This window comes from Polypterus senegalus, chromosome 4, assembly GCF_016835505.1.
Source record: "Polypterus senegalus isolate Bchr_013 chromosome 4, ASM1683550v1, whole genome shotgun sequence".
In the NCBI taxonomy this organism is placed as follows: domain Eukaryota; kingdom Metazoa; phylum Chordata; class Cladistia; order Polypteriformes; family Polypteridae; genus Polypterus; species Polypterus senegalus.
Genome location: NC_053157.1, coordinates 62,600,335 through 62,623,070, shown reverse-complemented (window position 1 = coordinate 62,623,070; position 22,736 = coordinate 62,600,335). Strand labels below are relative to the sequence as shown.

The window sequence follows — 22,736 nt, the reverse complement described above, 5'->3', positions numbered from 1 at the left end:
TCAGTAATTCAAGTTGGAAAACAAATCCTCCAAAAATCAAATTTTACTTTACTAAGTTTACTTCAAAGTTTATATTGTAAAATAAGCCGATATGCAAAAAGCCACCTGACCTACACTAATTTTACAAACTCAAAATCACAAAAATTTGTTAATAAACAACTCACCAACTTCTCGCATCCACTTCAGATCTTCAGCTGTAGTCTGCACTAATTGTTCGTTACAATACTAGCACAAAATTAAATAAAACTAGAGCAAAAAAATGTGAAAATATGCGGGCTATTACAACTCGTGATGGTCAGTTCTGCCCAGTGGCCAGTCTTAGCAGACCAGCCAGTAGTGTAGCCTAGCAGGGGTGGCTCTAAGCTTGTGGCAGCCCTGGGCAGAGAAAGAATCGGTGGCCCCTTCGCCGCCAATGTCAATGTTGTATCTTATGCACGGCGGATGGCCACGTCCGTTGCGGACACTGCACCGCCTCGTGCTCATGACACGCTTCTATATGCGTGTGTCCGTAACTTGAAAACCAAGTGGCAGCCCATGATATTCTCATTACAGCATAATGTTATAATACTACATATTGCTTACTGGTCCGACTGTAGCTACATTAGTAAATACAGCGTACTAATTAACAAGAAGCACAATGTTTTTCGGCCACATTGCCGTCAGCTATGTCATTAATTTTCTATTTCTGTTTTATATTCAATATATATTGGTGTGGCGGCTCTGTGCAGGTACACAGTTTGCACGTGCCTAAGACCGCCCCTGCTGCAGCCTAGCACTTCAGTTGTGACGCTGCGGCTCATTAACTTTGGTCAAGTCTCGTGGCTATATTAGCAGATGACGTTTCCGGTACCGTAATGCCATGGTCAGAAGGCAGAAGTAAGAAAAGTCAATAAGTAACGCCGAAGATGCAGAATGATTCAATCACAAAGGATAGTAATCATTTTGTACAAGTTCAGTGCTAACTAGGATCTGTCATGCGGGCTGCACAGATTTCTGTTGCGAGCCGTGGGGGCCGCGTGGTTTGACATGCCTGTTGTACTGTATGTGTAAAATTCACTGTTAGTAATGCAGTCAATCAGTATCTTGCCGCAAGTAAGCTTAAACATTGTAGTTACTGTATTGTCGAATTCCACAATTTCCCTTAATAGCAGCCTGGGAATAATGCTTCAGAATTTTGTATAGTAATGGCTGGCATTCACCTGAAATTGCTATCTATATTAATAAAAGGCAAAGCCCTCACTGACTCACTCACTCACTCACTCACTGACTGACTCATCACTAATTCTCCAACTTCCCGTGTAGATAGAAGGCTGAAATTTGGCAGGCTTATTCCTTACAGCTTACTTACAAAAGTTAACCAGGTTTCATTTCGAAATTCTACACATAATGGTCATAACGATCGACAACATCCGCCATGTTGAAGTTTCTTATTTACGGCCCCATCTTTACGAAATTTGGTAGGCGGCTTCCCTGTGCTAACTGAAACCGATGTATGTACTTATTTCGGTGGTATGACGCCACTATCGGCCACCATATTGAACTTTCCAATGTCACTAATTCTCAACTTCCCGTGTAGGTAGAAGGCTGAAATTTGGCAGGCTCATTCCTTAGAGCTTACTTACAAAAGTTAAGCAGGTTTCATTTCAAAATTCTATGCGTAACGGTCATAACTGTCGACAATGTCCGCCATGTTGAAGTTTCTTATTTATGGCCCCATCTTCACGAAATTTGGTAGGCGGCTTCCCTGCGCTAACTGAAACCAATGTACATACTTATTTCGGTGGTATGATGCCACTGTCGGCCGCCATATTGAACTTTTCAACCGTCTTTGTTACTTATGGGCCCATCTTCAAGAAATTTGGTACGCGGGTTCCCAACGCTAACTGAATCCTACTTATGTACATATATACATCCATAGCCTGCAGCTCGGTCACCGTGTGAGGCGGCGTTGGGTCCCCCATCCCAACGCCTCCCATGTTGTTGGTTGCCTGCCTATATAAGGCCGTCCGTCGCTCCGGTCTCTACATTCCCTTTCTTTCTTCGCCACGGGATTCACGTCTCCCTGCTGATAACTACAGTCTTTTTATTTAATCCACGGCTTCTCCGCTGTTTTATTGTTCGTTTATTACGATTATAGTTATTGTTTAGATATTTTAGACTTACTTTACATTGTTCAGGTACCCATTTTCATTATCATTCCAACCTACCCCCATTAATATGTCTATCGAGGTGATCACCATCGATCAAAGAAATGTCACTTACCGAGTGGTTTCCATGCCCGGAGATGGCGCCTGTCTTTTCCATTCTCTTTGTTACATATTGCACAGCCATATCGGGCTCACTCTTGATATCTGGAGGAACATTGTGTCTTATGTATTGAATAACTGGGACAGGTTCAAGGTGTGGACTGATGATGGTACAGGAGATAATTATACTACACAGGAGCACTAGAAGAGTGAAATGCTTAAGCCCTTCACCTATGGTTCTGCATGTGAGTTGATGGCTGCCACTGAATTGTTCGGTTGTCGCTTTCAAGTGTATCGAAATGGCCAAATATTTTACACCTTTCGACAACCGCCAATGCCTCTTAAACATCTTAGACTCGCAGGTGACGATTTCAGTAGTGGTCACTTTTATGTTTATGAATGTTTAAACTCTCAAAAGCTGGATGTGAAGTTATTGATGAAACCGGTTGTATGCTTACAACACTTGATAGATGGCGAATGTCACTTCAACACAAGTCCTATAAATACTGTCGTAATTGAAACAAACCATGAAACTCAAACCGATTATGACAGCAGCAATCCAAGCTGTGAGATTTGAAACAAGATTACTGTTCACATGGCCAACTGTACGTTGAATGCTGAAGAGTAAGTTCAGCGCACAGCTTGGTCATATTACAACCAGAGGGCCGAACTCACAATAAGATCCTTAACAAATAATTATTGGTATATTTTCCCTCAGTTTAAAAAGGTTTAATTTTCTTCTTAATAAAACTTTTAAGGCAGTACTTCGCCGCTGCGAAGTGTGGGTATTTTGCTAGTCTGTAATAAAACCAGTATAGCAGGTTGCTCGGGTTTGCATTACTACCAGCTCTTTTATCAGGTTTCACTCTTGCTTTTGAACTTTATTCAGACGTATAGTTATCTAGTTTGTAAATGAAGTGTTATGGTTCTGAATAAGCCTAACAGGTGTGTATTACCTTTCAGTTTAGAGTTGATTGGAGGGGACAAATAAATAAGAGAACAAGGTAAGGAGTGACTAAATTTGTGCAAACTAAAAAAACACCACATTAATGCAAAACACTGAGCTATGACTCAAATAAAGCTGAGTGAATTTGAATTATATATATAATTTGAATGTGAATTTCCCCTTGGGATTAATAAAGTATCTATCTATCTATCTATCTATCTATCTATCTATCTATCTAAGCTAAGACTTATCATTCAGACAGCAGGTTATGTGAAACCCGGAGTTTATCTCTCTACAACCTTTCACCCTTTTTACACCAGACACCTAAGCTTTGCTGACATTCTCCGTGAATACCTTGATAGTGCCCACTTGGGTTAGGACAGGGCCTTCCTGGGTTGAGTCAGTCTAGTTTTGCTGTATGGCTTAATCGATTTAGCTGATGAAAAATGTAACAAGCATAAGCAAGATTGACAAAGGTGTAGAAGAAGGGTAGCAGATGTGACTTAGGTGGTTGTCAGGCCATCAAGCCACCCTCATGAAGTCTGTTTCTGATTGTTTGGTCAGAGACATTCACTCCAGTGCCCTGTTGGAAGTCAATTTGTAGGACTCTGGCAGTGCTCATCCTGTTCTTCCTTACCCAAAAGAGCAGATACCGGTCCTGCCAATAGGTTAATGACCTTCTACGGCCCTGTCTAGCTCTCCTAGAGTAACTGCTTGTCTCTTGGAACCTCCTCCATACCCTTAAGACTGTGCTGGGAGACATGGCAAACCTTCTGGTAATGGCACGTATTGATGTGCCATCCTGGAAAAGTTGGATTACCTGTGCAAACTCGGAAGGGTCCAGGTATCTCCTTATGCTACCAGTAATGACACTGACCATAGCCAAATGCAAAACGAGTGAAAAAACAGATGAGGAGGGAAAAATGTCAGTGGCCTCCACCTGTTAAACCATTCCTGTTTTGGGGGTTGTCTCATTGTTGCCCCTGTAGTGCACCTGTTCTTAATTTCATTAACATCAAAGCAGCTGAAACTGATTAACAACCCCCTCTGCTACTTGATACAGATCAATTTCCCAGAAAGTTCATTGACTTGATGCTATACTCGGATTAAAAAGTGTTCCTTCAAGTTTTTTGAGCAGTATACAGTATATTGTGGCCACCGGGGGCACACTAGCTCCACAAACCTGACACAGAGAGACACCAGGTACAAGTCCAGCAACTCACACATTTTATTTTCACTGAGAAATTCTTTTCCTTTCATTTCCCACCTGCACAGCACAATATGAAATGTACACAGCACAGCACTCTTCTGTTTTCTCTCAGTCTATCTCCATCTGTCTTCACTCCTCTTCTGGCAAGATTCATGTTCATATTCATCCTCCTCAAGTGAAGTGAGATGGTCCCTTTTATGCTGCACCTGGGGGCACTTCAGGTTGCCCATCAACATTATCTGGAAGTACTCCCAGGTATCATGGAAGCCCAAAGTAAGGCTCTGCAGCTTCCCCTGGAGTCCCCTACGGAACCCAACAGGGCTGTGCCAAACTCCAACTCCCATGGAGCCCTGCAGGAATCTGAGGCGCTACCTTGTAGTGCTCTGGGGGAGGCAGTGGACTGTGCACTTCTTCTCCCCTGGTCCTTCCTTCACAGCAGCCTCCTGGCCGGGAGAAAGCCCCAGCTGTCAGTCACAATAAATGTTATATATCCATCCCAAAAGCTCCATATATTCTCACATCTTTTAATTTCTAAAAAACTCTGAAAACCCAAAAATCTGTAGCCCAAATTTTTATTTATTTCAGTGAAAAATATCTCATGTGAGGGCGAGCTTCATTTAGCTAAATATGGGTATTTAACTGCAGCCATGAATTTCATCTTTTTTACATGTTGGTAGTTTATCCTTTCAGGAAAGGACGAAGAGACCAGCAGCATCTTACATGCACATTTAAATATTTGTTGCATGCTGGAGTTAATGCAGTATCAATACAAATGGACTCAGTGCTCAGTCTTTCATGGCATTCTCTGGTAATCATCATTGTTGCAGTGGAATCTTGGATTACCAAAAAAAAAAAGCTTTATTAGTATTTTTAAAAATATGTACACTGTGCATATTGCATGGCATCTTTTTTTTTTGCTAGTGGCTTACTATTATGTTTACTGTTTTCATTGCATATTACTTTGTGTTATTTTCCAGATGTTCAGTATTAGCTGTTAGTGTATGACAACATGGACTTTTCAGTAAAGAGCACTTTATAAATATAAATTAGATTTTCTTGTAGGGCGGCACGGTGGCGCAGTGGTAGCGCTGCTGCCTCGCAGTTAGGAGACCCGGGTTCGCTTCCCGGGTCCTCCCTGCGTGGAGTTTGCATGTTCTCCCGTGTCGCGTGGGTTTCCTCCGGCGCTCGGTTTCCTCCCACAATCCAAAGACATGCAGGTTAGGTGGATTGGCGATTCTACATTGGCCCTAGTGTGTGCTTGGTGTTTGGGTGTGTTTGTGTGTGTCCTGCGGTGGGTTGGCACCCTGCCCAGGATTGGTTCCTGCCTTGTGCCCTGTGTTGGCTGGGATTGGCTCCAGCAGACCCCCGTGACCCTGTATTCGGATTCAGCGGGTTAGAAAATGGATGGATGGATGGATGGATTTTCTTGTAATGCAGAAAGCTTATTCATACAAGCACGTTTTAGGTGCTAATTTTTGCCAAAACATCTAGTGTGCACTCACAATACATTGGAGCAGAATACAAGGTATAGGGAGAAACCTTCTGGTTGAGTTCTCCTCTTTTGTCACTAAAGGTACAAAATACTTTTTTCACAGCTGTCAGATGTGGGCATGTCAGTTTAAGTGCTGTTCTTTCAAACCAAGAGCAGCATGTTGGGCTTTCTTAAAGTGCTTAGTTGTCTGCGCTTTACATTCACCCTTTGTTTACTTGCTGTCCTCTACCTTGGCTTTCATCATGGAAACCTTTCATTTTATCAGTTTCTGCCACCACCTGACCTCCTGCGCTCAAAGTGCCCACTGACTGTTGAACTCTGTTTGCCCTGGAGAAATCCCTGGTGAATTTGTTACTTACCTTTGCCCCCTGTTGATGTCCTAGTAAACCCTTGATAGTCATTATACATTCTAACAAAGGCATGATTACAGTAGTCTCTCATTATGTGAAAGGGGTACTGTGTTAGCAGTATCAGTGCATGGTTCTTTGTCTGCCTCTTGGGCACATTATTCCCTGGTTTGACTCCCAGATGAACTACCTATGTGATATTTGCATGGTCTCTCTATGTCCTTGAGAATAGTTTGACTTAATCTGAGAATTCAAAGACGTTCTATCAGGTTAGAGATTCCAAATTATCCTGCTGTTTTACATGTGCATGAAGTGTGCAGTACATTTGTTTATCCATGTTAGTCCTAACTTCCACAAACTTCTGCTAGTATAGACCCCAGCCCCCCAAACAACCCTGACTTGGTTTTGTGGAATGGTTGGATGTGTATGTTTCTTGAATATTTGAAAAAATATTTTCATCAAAGAATAGTAACACAGCATGAATGGGGGGAGACGTGTGCTTGAACTAAAATCCAAAGAAACTGAACTGATAATATAGCAAATTGCACCATTCAAAGACACGCCTGTTTAAAAAGTGTTCCTACAGAAACACAAATGCTGTTTCCTGAAAAGTCCAGAGGTCATAAAAAATAAACTATTCATCAGCAGGCACACTCATTATAAAAGAGGTAGAGTACTGTGAAACAGGTCTTACGAATCAAATAGCCTGAAGCAAAATAGACTTTTTATATTGCAGCTATCATAGCTTTATGATAATCGGCCTGTAACCGCCTTTGCTTGTTCCTAGGGCTGCAAAACATCCCATCTTGGAAACCTTGTGAGTTTTACTTTTACTTTAACTTGTATGCACCTTGCAGAGACTCTGATTAGACAAGGTTTACAAATTGTAAATATATAATCAAAAGCTGTTAAAAAGGAAGATTTATGCTGCAAGTGCAGTGTGATGATATGACTGTAAAATACAAAATAAAGAAACTCTTCATTTGATAATACTGTACTTTGAAAAAAAAAATTACTGGGAAATATTTCATATCTATAAGAAGCAAAAGGTCTTGAGTTAGCCTAAAGTATTCAAACTCCTTCACATTCTGTACATTTTATTGTGTTGTGGATTTAAATCTAAATTGATACATTTGCCATTTTTCCCATCAATCTACACAGTATAACCCTTAATGATAAAGTGAAAACATGTTTTCAAAAATGTTTGCAAATTTATTAAAAATCAAAAGCTGAAATCTTTCATTCATATACAGCTCATCCGGAAAGTATTCACAGCGCATCACTTTTTCCACATTTTGTTATGTTACAGCCTTATTCCAAAATGGATTCAATTCATTTTTTTCCTCAAAATTCTACACACAACACCCCATAAAGACAATGTGAAAAAAGTTTAATTGAGGTTTTGCAAATTTATTAAAAATAAAAAAACTGAGAAATCACATGTACATAAGTATTCACAGCCTTTGCTCAATACTTTGTCGATGCGCCTTTGGCAGCAATTACAGCCTCAAGTCTTTTTGAATATGATGCCACAAGCTTGGCACACCTATCCTTGGCCAGTTTCGCCCATTCCTCTTTGCAGCACCTCTCAAGCTCCATCAGGTTGAATGGGAAGTGTCGGTGCACAGCCATTTTAAGATCTCTCCAGAGATATTCAATCGCATTCAAGTCTGGGCTCTGGCTGGGCCACTCAAGGACATTCACAGAGTTGTCCTGAAGCCACTCCTTTGATATCTTGGCTGTGTGCTTAGGGTCATTCTCCTGCTGAAAGATGAACCGTCACCTCAGTCTGAGGTCAAGAGCGCTCTGGAGCAGGTTTTCATTCAGGATGTTTCTGTACATTGCTGCAGTCATCTTTCCCTTTATCCTGACTAGTCTCCCAGTTCCTGCCACTAAAAACATCCCCATGGCATGATGCTGCCACCACCATGCTTCACTGTAGGGATGGTACTGGCCTGGTGATGAGTGGTGCCTGGTTTCCTCCAAACGTGACGCCTGGCATTCACACCAAAGAGTTCAATCTTTGTCTCATCAGAACAGGGAATTTTGTTTCTCATGGTCTGAGAGTCCTTCAGGTGCCTTTTGGCAAACTCCAGGTGGGCTGCCATGTGCCTTTTACTAAGGAGTGGCTTCCGTCTGTCCACTCTACCATACAGGCCCGATTGGTGGATTGCTGCAGAGATGGCTGTCCTTCTGGAAGGTTCTCCACTCTCCACAGAGGACCTCTGGAGCTCTGACAGAGTGACCATCAGGTTCTTGGTCACCTCCCTGACTAAGGCCCTTCTCCCCCAATCGCTCAGTTTAGATGGCCGGCCAGCTCTAGGAAGAGTCCTGGTGGTTTCGAACTTCTTCCACTTACGGATGATGGAGGCCACTGTGCTCATTGGGACCTTCAAAGCAGCAGAAATGTTTCTGTAACCTTCCCCAGATTTGTGCCTTGAAACAATCCTGTCTCGGAGGTCTACAGACAATTCCATTGACTTCATGCTTGGTTTGTGCTCTGACATGAACTGTCAACTGTGGGACCTTATATAGACAGGTGTGTGCCTTTCGAAATCATGTCCAATCAACTGAATTTACCACAGGTGGACTCCAATTAAGCTGCAGAAACATCTCAAGGATGATCAGGTGAAACAGGAGGCACCTGAGCTCAATTTTGAGCTTCATGGCAAAGGCTGTGAATACTTATGTACATGTGCTTTCTCAGTTTTTTATTTTTAATAAATTTGCAAAAACCTCAAGTAAACTTTTTTCACATTGTCATTATGGGGTGTTGTGTGTAGAATTCTGAGGAGAAAAATGAATTTAATCCATTTTGGAATAAGGCTGTAACATAACAAAATGTGGAAAAAGTGATGCGCTGTGAATACATTCCGGATACACTGTAAGTATTCAGACTTTTAATTCAGTACTTTATAGATGCCACTTTGGCAGCAATTCCAGGTATGAATCTCCATGGGTAAATTTCTACAAGTTTTGCATACCTGGATTTGGGCAGGTGGCTAAAAAGGCAATGAGCTGCGAGGCACTTGTGTTAACCAGGGCAGCACTCTCCTTTTTGACATTATAAATATAATCAGTGCACAGTATATTCTGTGCACAGTATTTGCTACAAAATGTATTATTTGGTCAGTAAATGCACTGAGAATGAAAACTAGTGTCTCCATTTAGACTGTCTTATGTAGCACGTTTTGAAGTACTGTAATCTACTTCACCAAGAAATTAACACACAAACTGAATTCCACAATATGTCAAGTATGATTACATAAACTGTTGTTTGTGGCACTAACAGAAGGCAACAGTGCTTCGAATCATACTGCAATGTGAGGACAGATTTACGTAACAAAAAACAACAAAAATATAATATTAAATATCTCAATAATAATAACAATAAAAGAATATTAAGATTATCACATTTGAGAATGTATGATGATAATCCAAGTATATCAGTATTTAGTAAAATTAACAAAACAGCAACAAAGTGTAGAACACAAAAATGAATCATTATTTAAGATAATCTATCATCTTATCCCCTATTTCCTACCAATACTCTTTATATGAACACAGAGCTGCACATATTCTTACAAATCCTGTGTTCAGTGTCCTGATTTCAAGTCCTGTACCTGGCCATTGTTTCTGTGGATTTTGCATATTTTCCCACTTTCTCAATGGATTTCGCTCCGGATACTCCAGTTTTGATCTCTTCCTCTCTGTGAATGTTAATTACAGTTAACATCCTATGTTAGATGTTATATTTAAACTCTCTCTTGATACTTTCTGTATTAATGTAATGCTTTCTAAACACATATTTCATTTTCCACATATTGTCTGTGCACAAAGTTTACCACAATGAGTACAGTGTATTTTGGGATGAAAATGTTAAATCTTGTTCACAGTCATATGGAGTGTACTCTTTTGTTGCATGCAATTTGAAGGAACAAATTCTGTAAATCACCTCAAAATGACCATCTCTGAATAATGTATGAATTGTCATTTCTAGAAAGATTGTATTGTTATCTACCGTTCTCCCCCTTAGAGCTATCAATAGCTCAGTGAAAGAGAGGGACATCCGTATCCTACATGTTATTTTTAGCAGCTACTACCATCACCTGCTTACAACTACACTTTACTGATTGTGTCCTGGTACTATTATGACTAAGAGTCCAACAGCACATAGGTCCCAAAAAGTATCAAAAGCATTTCCCATAATGCCCACTAAAAGGCGATACACTGTCAAACACCAGCTAGATATATAGACAAACACAAAAACTGAATAAAAATAAAAATGTTATTCTTCATAAAAATGCTCTGTCACACAGTAAAGCTTCATGGAGAACAATGGCAAAATGGAGTTGTGTAAAAACATAAGGCAATCCAAGGCAAACACAGTCCCTATACAGAAATCTCAAGGTGATGTCAAAAAACAGAGGAACTATGAAATACCCTCGGATAACACTGACAGCTTAAAGGCAAGATCAAAAACAAAGAAAATGCACATAATCAACAAAAGCAACATTAATATAAATAACTGGCATAAAAATGTGGAAGAATCCTTGGAAGGTACCTGCTTTGATCACCTTGTCTGGCAATTTTCTTCTTATAATAATGGGTGGGTATCTTGGCACTTTGAAATTCTGTTTTTTTTACCTTAATACCGTTTTATTGCACCAGGTGTAAATGGTGCCAACTCCCTGGACACACGAGATTTGAATGCACTCTGGTGATTACCCATCTCTCCTGCACCTTAATCCACAAGTATGCACAGATGGCCAGTTATTTCATCCCCCCAATCTGTCACAAAATGTAGCTCATACTTTACAAATGACAGCTGTCTTTAGCCATGTCACCAGTTGTGTCATGACTCCCACTGGAATCCACTGCTAGAGCAATGTGGCTTTAGTAGGAGATATTGAATAGCCTGGAGCACTCATGTGGTGCCTTCTCCCTCTGTACCATTTCAATTTGCATATGCCTTCTGGTGGTACAATAATATCATCCAGGGCATTGATTTATTTATCAAGGCAAAAAAAAAATGCATGCCTGTTTGTTGGAAGTTAAACACCCGGGTTCATGGCAAAATTCTCTGGGGGATTCCCCTGGCCAAAGAGAGAGAGAGAGAGAAAAAGAGAGTGACATATTTTACATAGGTTTCTGGAGTTTGTAGGTGCTCACATCACTCAATAGTTGTAATCCAACTGGAATATTTGAAATAGGACAAACATTTATATAAATATAAATCTCCTCTTTATATTTATATAAATCTGTAATGCATCACTTTCTTACTTTCAAGAGTAGCCCAGAATTTTGTAATTTTTTAATTCAAAACTAACTGCACATACCACAACTTCTACTTTACTAGGTTGGTTATCATCATATGTATAGTCATATGAAAAAATTTGGGAACCCCTCTTAATTCTTTGGATTTTTTTTTATCATTGGCTGAGCTTTCAAAGTAGCAACTTCCTTTCAATATATGACATGCCTTATGGAAACAGTAGTAATTCAGCAGTGACATGAAGTTTATTGGATTAACAGAAAATATGCAATATGCATCATAACAAAATTAGACAGGTGCATACATTTGGGCACCCCGACAGAGATATTACATCAATAGTTAGTTGAGCCTCTTTTTGCAAATATAACAGCCTGTGGACACCTCCAATAGCCTTTGATGAGTGTCTGGATTCTGGATGGAGGTATTTTTGACCTTTAACAAGGGCCCCAGTCCCTGAACTAACCACACAGCCCCACAGCATGATGGAACCTCCACCAAATTTGACAGTAGGTAGCAGGTGTTTTTCTTGGAATGCAAAGCGCTTTTTGTTATGATCAGATAATTCAATTTTTGTCTCATCAGTCCAAAGCACTTTGTTCCAAAATGAATCTGGCTTGTCTAAATGAGCATTTACATACAACAAGCGACTCTGTTTGTGGCATAAGTGCAGAAAGGGCTTCTTTCTCATCACCCTGCCATACAGATGTTCTTTGTGCAAACTGCGCTGAATTGTAGAACAATGTACAGATACACCATCTGTAGCAAGATGTTCTTGCAGGTCTTTGGAGGTGATCTGTGGGTTGTCTGTTCATTCTCACAATCCTGCGCATATGCTGCTCCTGTATTTTTCTTGGCCTGCCAGACCTGAGGTTTAACAGCAACTGTGCCTGTGGTCTTCCATTTCCTGATTACATTCCTTACAGTTGAAACTGACAGTTTAAACCTCTGAGAGAGCTTTTTGTAGCCTTCCCCTAAACCATGATACTGATTATTCTTTGTTTTCAGATCTTTTGAGAGTTGCTTTGAGGATCCCATGCTGTCACTGTTCAGAGGAGAGTCAAAGGGAAGCACAACTTGCAATTGACCACCTTAAATACCTTTTCTCATGATTGGACACACCTGTCTATGAAGTTCAAGGCTTAACGAGCTAATCCAACCAATTTGGTGTTGCACGTAATCAGTATTGAGCAGTTACAGTACATGCATTCAAATCAGCAAAATTACAAGGGGACCCAAATTTTTGCACAGCCAGTTTTTCACATTTTATTTAATTTCATACAAAAAAATACTGTTTCACTAAAAATCTTTGTTCAGAAAACAGCCCAGTGCTCAGATGTTCCTAGGAAATGAAAGACATACCACTGTGATCTTTTTTGTTAAAAGTAGAGAAATTATTATGCAGGCTGAGAGGGGTTCCCAAACTTTTTCATATTACTGTAATTGGCCACATTTTTAACACTTGTTATGAGATAACACTGGCTTAAATGGGATGTTTCCTTGGAGCATGTCTTGTCAAACCTGTGTTTTTAAAGCCTGGCATTACAAACGAATGCCATGTCTATGCCAGGCCAGACTAAATACCTTTTCCAAATTAAAAAGATTACATAGAACTCTACACACATACACTGAATTTGTTAGGGACATACAGTACACCAGCAATATCTTGATGTGTTTGAGTGCAGTTTAGCTAAGTTTATTTACACATGATTTCTGTTGGCCTTAAAAGTAATTAATATTAGCTACTCTAAGAAAATATCATGGAGTACACAACAAAGTACAAGAAGCAGATATGACTTAGTCGCAAATATAGGTTAATTACCAATCACGTATCATGTATTATTACCTTTAATACTTATCATCCTGGTTATAGTTGTTGCTTCAGTATGATGTCAAAGGTTAGCAACTAAAATACATCCAGCACGATACTATATATTTCTTTCATTTTTGGACTTTTTTTCTTAGGTAAATTAATAGGGATGCAACTTTAGCATTATTTTAAAGTCAATTTGCAAAAAAAAAGAAAAATTTAATAGTAGCTTTGCAATGCATTGCTTTTGGTATCTAGAGGATGTCCCCTTTCATCTGTAATGTTGAATACAACAATTTACTAAGAGCTTTCTTTTTGCTCTGCTGTTGAACTGTTTGTGTGTTTTTAAAGACCTCTGTGTTATTTAAACCTAAACAGTCCAGCAATCTTGGCCATCTAGCAATTTTTTAACAGGATAAAAAAACCCAATAAGGTATGAAAAATGTTGGAATGACCTGAAGTATAGAGAAGAGCCTGCCAGCACTTTCATGCTCAGCGAAACTTGTGCCGTTCCTTAGAAAGTCATATTTATAGAGCAGAGTTGTCAGAGAGCAATTTTTTCCATCAAGGTAGGCAATTCTTGATCTCAAAAAAGAACAAAATTGGCTTTTTAAAGTTGTCTTTTCTGAATATGTTTGTAAGATTCTTCCAGGGTTTTTTTTTTGCCTTTTTCCTAGAAGTAGAAAATGCCAATTTGCATTGTAAACTCACATGAAGGTCTTAAATCCCGGATTACTCAAAGAGATCCAAACAATCGGAAATGGGATTCATTAAACAAAATGACTTTACCCCAATCCTCAGCAGTCCAATCCCTATACCTATTGCTGAATTTCAGTCTAGCCCTGATGTTTTTCTTGGAGAGAAGTGGCTTCTTTGCTGCCCTTCTTGACACCAGGCCATCCTTCAAACGTTTTACATCTTACATCTGCCTACTGCCATTTCTGAGAAGGCTCTGCACTCATGGTGCTCTGATCCCGAGCCATGAATAAAGAATGGTACCAAAACATCCTCAGAGAGCAACTTCTCCCAACCATGCATGAACAGTTTGTTGATAAACAATGCCTTTTCCAGCAGGATGGAGCACTGTGCAATAAGGCAAAAGTGATAAATAAGTGGCTCGGGAAACAAAACATTGAAATTTTGGGTCCAGGCCAGGAAACTCCCCAGACCTTAATCCCATTGAGAACTTGTGGTCAGTCACCAAGAGGTGGGAGAACAAACAAAAACCCACAAATTCTGACAAAATAAAAGCATTGAGTATGCAAGAATTGGCTGCCATCCGTCAGGATATGTCCCAGAAGGTGACTGACAGCATGCCAGGGTGAATTGCAGAAGACTTGAAAAAGAAGGGCTAACACTGCAAATATTGACTCTTTGCATAACCTTGATGTAACTGTCAATAAAAGCCTTTGAAACTTGTATAATTACAAGCATTTCACATCAGTATACCACAGAAACATCTGACTGATTTTAAAACACTGAAGCAGCAAACTTTGTGAAAACCAATACTTTTGTCATTCTCAAAATGTTTTTCAACGACAGTACTATCCCAAACTCAACATTCAGTCTGATCTAAAAACACCACAGCAAATTTTAAAAACTAAACGATTTTATTTTGGATTGAAAATTGTGCAACGCCATGGTGGAGTATGTTTATAATCTACTTAGAAACGCATTTTATGAGAAAAGGGGGTTAGGCTGTTTGCGTATTGGGCGTGGAACGGCATTTAATACACAGTGCCGGCCTTAGAAGACGGGACCGCTGATAAAAGATGCCCAGAATAAATCCACTTCTCCAAAAATTGCTTAATCCACAGGAATGTTTGATAAACATTTCAAGCTGTTGTACCGCGCCACCTGGCACCTTTGTTCAGTTAATAGTGTTTTGGTCTCTTTCTGAAAGACGCATGCATGAGCTATTTTTAATGTAAACAATGGCTATTCGCTATAATTCACGCCCACCTTTATACTTCTAGGATAGGGGAACGTAAACCATTCAATGGGCTTTTCACCGCATCTTTCAAAGGGGCGTTGGGACCTCAACAAATCTGACACGCACAGAGACTCATCCGACAGAATCACATCTGAATTCGCACTCACGGAGTTTCAGTCGAGTTTGTCTTTCTTTTTTGTCGCGCCTTCTCCTGCTCTTATCAGCTTTGCACGTCACTTTCCTTGTCTGAGCTCATGGAGCTTGAACTGCTTGGCTTCAACGAAACTTCTTATACAAAAACACTGAAACTCAGCCCGCCCCTTAATCCTTGCGCGCCGCCGCCTGATGCCGGAACTCACCTGCGCGCAGAAGTCTAAGGACTACACCCGAGGCCAGCCGCAGAGCTGAGCTTTGCTCGAGTCGCTAAAGTCGCGAGTGCGTTCGAATTAAAGTGTTCTAGGACCGTGGAGCTACTGTCTTCTAAACTGCACATTAGCGGTAAGTGTTTTTTTTCTTTTTATTCTGCGATCTTACCTCTTTAGAACAACTCCATGTCTTGGAAATGCGATCCTTCCAGGTGTGCTGCTAATTCAAGAAGCAACTCGAAGAGAGCGGTAGTGGGCTGACTTGGATTGGGCAGGCGTGATTCGCCCAGTTCGGTAGAGAGCGAGAAGGGAGTGAAAATATCTATCTATCTATCTATCTATCTGTCTATCTATCTATCTATCTATCTATCTATCTATCTATCTATCTATCGGCTTAACATTAAAAAAGGCGTCAGACTTGACCAGCAAGAAGACTGTGAGGGCAAAGTGGGCAAATAACGTCCTTTACAGTTGGACCCTTTTTTGGGTATTCTTTATAAAAGACAGTTTTGTGAGAAGCGCAATAGGAGCACCAGGGCATGCACTTAAACAAATCCAAGTAACGCAAAAAAAAGCAAAAATGGAAATGCTTCCGTATTCGGTTTCGTAACAATCCACTCAGTTTTTGAGCCATCTTTTTCAGGAGCAGGCGCAAGACAAGTGCTATATCTGGACTGGACGTCAGGCTATCACACTCGGGCAGATTTCACACTCAATCACATCAGACCTATTTATCTATAAAAGTCAACCTTACAGCGTTTTGTGTAATAAATAAAATGTTTACTAGGCATTGTATAAAACACAGGTGAGTTTTTTTGTGAGTAGTTTACACCCGAGGCTAATTAGAATATCAGGACATACGATTTTTTTTGAGCACAGTGAAGGGAGTTGAGGTTGGTCAAACAGGTAGTTATTGAACATTTTGGTTTAAAGTCTAGTATTTTCAACACTGCTAATATATTAATCAGAAAAATAAACTAACACAACACAGGAATTAAAAAAAAAAAAAGTTTCTAATGAAAAAGAACATAAATGGAATTTCAGAAATTACACTGGAGAATCCCATCATTTACTTTGTTGTTTTTATCAGATATTTAAATTTCTACAATGAGAACAAAAAGTATACTTTATATAATGCAGCAAGAGCTTGTGGACAAAAATGCATCTTTTGCACTCGTGATTGCATCCATATAACAGTTTGATTTACCTACTAAGACCCCCTCCTCCTGAAGTTGTAACTATCCGTTTACTTAACCCACTTTCAGGTTCTGTGCCTGGCTTGGTAGTACCAGCCGCAAGGCAGAAACCAGCTTTGGATAGGATTCCATAATAGGGGACACTCCCTGATTCACACCAGACCAATTTAGTGTCCCCTATTAATTTAGCATCTATATATTTGGGATGTAGGGGGGAAACCCATGCATAAGTGGAGATAAATCCACAGGAACACAGTGGCCATTCCTCTGGAATCATGTACTCCCCACTGAACTCTCATGCAGTTAAAATATGTATGTCCATCCATTTTCTGTAGTGCAGGGTTGCAGGAAATTTGGAGCATATCCCAGCAAGCATTAGTCACAAGGCAGACAGGGTGCTGGCCAATCATAGGGTGAACACACACATCAGGGGTTAATTTAGTATCACCAGTCCACCAAACTTGCATGTCTTTGGACTGTGGGAGGAAACCAGAGCACCAGGACGAAGCACATTTGGACATGTGGTCTACTTAGGAGTATTGTGTACAATTTTGGTCTCCAAGCTACAAAAAAGATATAGATCCTCTTGAAAAAGCCCAGAGAAGAGTGACTAGGCTGATTCCACGGCTCCAGGGGATGTGTTATGAGGAAAGATTAACAGAGTTGAGCCCTTTGAGTTCAAGCAAAAGTAGATTAAGAGGTGTCTTGATTGGAGTGCTTAAAACTATGACGGGAATTAATACAGTGAATTGAGGCAGGTATTTTATAATGTGTTAATAAAGAACACGGGGACATAGTTGGAAACTGGTTAAGGGTACGTTTCACACAAACATTAGGAAGTTTTTCTTTATTCGGAGAACCATAGACACTAAGAATCACTTACCATGTAGTGTGGTAGACAGTTGGACTTTAGGGACCTTTAAAACTAGACTTAGAATTAACTGGATAGGGCTGGTAAGTTCTGTTGGGCTGAATTGCTTGTTATTGTTTAAAATTTTCTAAAGTTCTAACTGTTCTAATGAGGAGAATGTGCAGACTCCTTGCAGAGGGCACCCAGGGCTTGAGGCCTGGTGTTCTTTCTGCAAGGCAGTAGTGCTCCCCCTGGGCCACCATGCCACCCTTTATATAGTGTGTATAAATAAATGTACAGCAATGAATGTTTTACTGTGTTTCATTTGTGGCATTGAGATTCAAAGCAGATGGAAAAAATTAAGAAATACATAAATATGAGGACGGAACAAAAGCCCAAAAGTTAACACTACATACCTTTTGGATCTAGCCTCCTGGGTTCTAATGTTGCACCTGGTTGTTGTTTGTGTGGAGTTTGTACACGCCACCATGTTGGCTTGGGTTTTCTACCAGTCACTCCAGGTGTCCTCCAGCATCCTTAAAGACTTGGGTTAGGTTAACTGGCGACTTCAAATTGGCTTTCTGTGAGTGTGAGCAGGAGTTAGCCATTTTATGAACTGGGGTTCCATCCAGGTCTGTTTCCTTGTGTCTCTCCTGTCCAATGCTGCTGATAGTTCCTCCTGAGCCTAAATAGAATTAAGGGGGTTTGAGAATGAAATGTTATTTTAAATAAATATGTAATAAAAACAGAATTAAAAACACACAAGCAGATAAGTCAAGGGGAAGAGAAATTTTTAATTTATGTGGCTGCACTGTTCCATGAAAATGAAAACTTATTTTTGCTAAAGACATTTCTAAACACTAACTCTCAAAATGAGTTTTTCCTGTGTCACATAAACAAATTGTTTTCCATTTTGCGGCTATAATAATGTTAATGAAATGAAAAAGAAAAATAAGACACGTCTTCTGAGAGAAGAAAGCATTTATGTATGATTTAGACGTACAAGTGAGCGACATGTTCAACACCTTGTTCTTTTATTAAAAATTGTAAGTATGTGGTACATTTTTGTATATAAACTGGTATTCTACACTGTACCATCCTTGGAAGGCTGATGCCAAATTTGTTTTTGTACGCCCTTGTTTAATAATTTATATATACAGTATTGTTGTTAGATTAAATGTAGAATAACCTTTTACAATGGTAAATGTCCCAGTTCACTTACAATTTATCTAAATGTTTTGCATGCAGCACGAGTAATTAATTATTTTTGTCTTGCAGTTTTTAATATTTCATTATGTAAATAATTACTGCTGGGGAAGATACAAAATCTGAAATATCTGTTAGATATTAAAATAATTTTTAAGTTTTATTTTCTCATTTAGTGTCTTTGAGCAACTCCAAGAAAATTAAACTTTGCACCCTCTATTTAATACAACTTTTCCATTTTCTGGATTCTTGTATATGCAGTATTTTATTGACTATTTTTCATTTAATAAATACAAAACATTTGAAGGTTTGTGGCAGTTTCTGTGTTAATTTAATACTTGTTTTCTTTTATATATTTTATGGTTATTTGTTGAGTTGCTCAAAAAGTGGCTGGTACATTTGGTAGTACTGCCTTTAATTGACGAAACAATTTTTGAATGGAACGTGTAAATTATCCTGTAATGAGCTTTGCTTTAGGAAGTAGTCTGGGCAAAAGAGAAGTCTGCTTATAGTTCTCTTCACAGTCCATTACAAATAGCTTCTGTCTAGAGATAGAAATAATAATGCAACACATCACCGTTCTCTGACACCGTTATAATCCAGGCATTTTCAATTGGAGAGAGAGGCACAGTATCACTTGTGACTTTTCTTCCAGCAGCATAGTTTCATGTGATCCATCTGGTTATTTGAAGATAACTCTGGGACAGAGTTTACTACTTACTAAAGCTTTTGAAACGTATGAAATTCTTGTAATTATATAGTATTCCAGTATACTATAGAAACATCTGACAAAAAGATCTAAAAACACTGAAAACCAACACTTGTGTTATTCTCAAAAGTTTTGGCCACGACTGTACAGTCTTGATCTGCTGCACTGGCACAGAACCAACTTTTTCAATGTTTTCCATATCAGTAGCTATAGTATACAGCAAATTCAGGGTGTGCCTGATTTTTGTGGCATGATGGGTTTTTTTTGCCCTTTGGGCTTATATGTTTTATCATGTGACATTACTTTAGTCAACATTGCTTATAATATCAAAATAGATGACTTTAGATCCTACATAACCCACCTGATCCACAGAGTGCCACCTGCAAGCCTGCCGAGAGAAACCTTTTGTTACAGAATCCTTCTGTATCAAAATTAGATGACCCAAATTTTTTCCTGGTAGACAATGATTCTGTTACATACCATTGGTTTTACACATTTCTGAAGTAACTTAATTCATGACAGCAATACAAGCAGCCACAGCCCTTACTAGCAGTAATATCATAAACAAAGTAGGCGCAAATCTTGGTTGCAACACCAGTCAGCAGTGTACAGACTTACGCATACTACTACTCTTGAGCAAACAGAGCCAGTGTAGAGTCAATAGTCAATTTAACCTGCAATTCTTTGAAATATGGAAGGAGACCAGAGTATCCAGTGGAAAGCCCATATATAGTACACAGGGGAATACGCACAGTCGCATGGTGACCAGACAGGATCTGAACCCAGGTGTTTGGGGCTGTGACAAACTTACACTAATTGCTGTGGCCAACATGCCACTCTCCATACCATTTAATCTATTTCTTATTCATTTTTTTGTTTTGTTTTTATTTGCTATTAATATATTTGGCAGCCATATCTATCTCAAGATATGTTTTCCATAGACCTTCTGAAATCCCATTACATTGTATGTTCATTTAATTTTTTTGAGAAGGTTTGAGATTTGTTTGAGAACTTGATTCAAACCTATGTGGTTTAAGAGTTGTTTTTAAAATACAGGTATTATTATTTTTTTATTAGCTGTGTTTGCCTATAAAAAAAGGAAAAAATACGTCCTGTTGTCATTATGTTTGTCTATCTTTCTGCCCCCATGAAAGAATTTGGCTCCCAGTAGACTCCATTATTCTTCAAAGAAATTCATAGAGGAGGTTTAATTTTCATTACAATATCTCAAATACATTTCACTGTATAGATTTCTGAAATTTTGAAAACTTCCATTGAAAAGCATTGGTGGCTTTTCAGACACTTTAGCATTAAAACTGAGAAACATTGTGAGATTTTAGTTATTAGTTTACCGTTTCAAATTTACCTTGAGGGAGTTACTTCAGTATGTGTATTTTGTAGACATTTTGTCTTTTGCATATCCTATAGCATGGGAACAACAGCAGAATCGTGTAGCAACAGCTTATATTTGCACAAAGTGTTTCATCAGCTCAATTTTCTTGCTATTTAAAACTGCAATGGTTGAGTTATATGATGTTAAAGACTGTAAAACTAAGAAATACAAGCAGTCAAAAATAGGGAATAAGCTTCCAGTGTCTTGGAGATGCACTACATAGCAAATAAATGTGTACTCATGATTTCTTTTACACTAGAAATAACCTCATGACTACATTATCTGCACATTACAATGATTCAATATTTCTCTGACACTGTAATTTATTTGGAAAGTGCTATCCATCATGATCTTTTGCAATGAACAATTTTATCTGGAGACTTCAATAGAGATTTGTTTTTATCTTTAAAAAGTTATGTTTAAGAAACTTGAACTCCAGATAGCCATAGACCCTTCATAACCAACAACTGATGCTATTTTTTCATCATTTGAGCTGTAATGTGCTGTCAGTGAAAGCTGTTCCAGTCCCTCAAGCTTATATGGCCTCTGTTATGAACTACATGATATTATAAATTATTAACATGTGTAATTCTATTGTCACTGTTATTTCTGAAAAATGACTCAAGTACTTATTTGATAATTACTAGAAACATTAAAACTGCTGCAAAGTCTTCAGACTCACCTGACTATGTCTTGTGTACATTTTCTTACTTGTCTATGATTTTCTTTTTATGTTGAAGAGAGTAGATGGCATAATGGTGATGCTGTCTGTAAGTATGAGGGATTTGGGTTTAGTTCATTTTGTGCACACACAAGTTACAAAAAAACAAAGAATTTACAGATAAAACATCCCAGTAATTATGTAATTACCAAATGTGTAAACAACCAATATTTTTACTTATTTTGTTTAGTATAGTGCAGCGTCGCCCCCTCCCTATGAACTGAAAGACTTATTAGGTTAACAAGTGGTGTAACTTAAAGAAAAATACAATAAACACTGCTCAGGCCACTACAAGACTTCCTGAATAGGCACCAGTTAGTCAATTCTGGTATGCACAGTTTTGGAATTGTTAGACACAACATTTGGTGGTAAATTAGATACCGTTGTCTGCTTTTCACTTCCACATAACATTGTGTCTTATTTTGATTAAACTTCATCACAAGCCAAATGGCAGAAGTGACTCTGCTCCGTTGGGCTCTTGACTAAGGCCCTTAACTTGCAATTGCTTCATCCTGGGTGTGACGTTAAACTGTATCCAGCCCTGCAAGCAGGTCCTCCAATTTAGAGGTAAAACGTGGGGGTTGGTGGCAGGATTGGCACTCCAGCCATTATGGAAAAAAAAACTTCACATTGTTCCAGTGTGGTGCTTAGGTGACATTGTCACTGGGTCTCAATACAGGTGGTATGTCATGTAGTGGGTGTGGGCACTTTCCAGGCATACCCCCAACCTTCATCACAAGCAAGCCATACAAAAATTTATGCAAAATGTCTACATAACGTATATGCTGATGTTTGTTCAAGAAAATTCTGTCTTGATGCAGGACATGTCATAGGTGCACTTGGGGCTCTGTCACTCTCATCAAAGATATATGGTAAGCTGTGTAGAAACCTAAGGAATGTTTCTGAGAGGAACCTATCTGTCACTAATGAGCACATTTTCTGATTTAGGTGAATTGTTGAAAATAGAGAGTAAACAGAAAAGATACAATATAATTTACTGTGTGTAAAACATGTTTATTTACAGTAAAAATCTACCCAAA

At 39.1% G+C, this 22,736-nt stretch overlaps 1 protein-coding gene across 1 annotated transcript in view; it reads left to right on the top strand.

The window, feature by feature from the left end:
- Nucleotides 1–15,465: 15,465 nt before the first annotated feature.
- The window catches only part of tjp2a (tight junction protein 2a (zona occludens 2)), a 237,816-nt gene continuing 230,545 nt past the window's right edge, over nucleotides 15,466–22,736 (top strand). The window contains exon 1 of the mRNA XM_039750759.1: nucleotides 15,466–15,754. The gene's annotated coding sequence lies outside the window, so the exon portion shown is untranslated. The remainder of the gene's footprint in view (nucleotides 15,755–22,736) is intronic.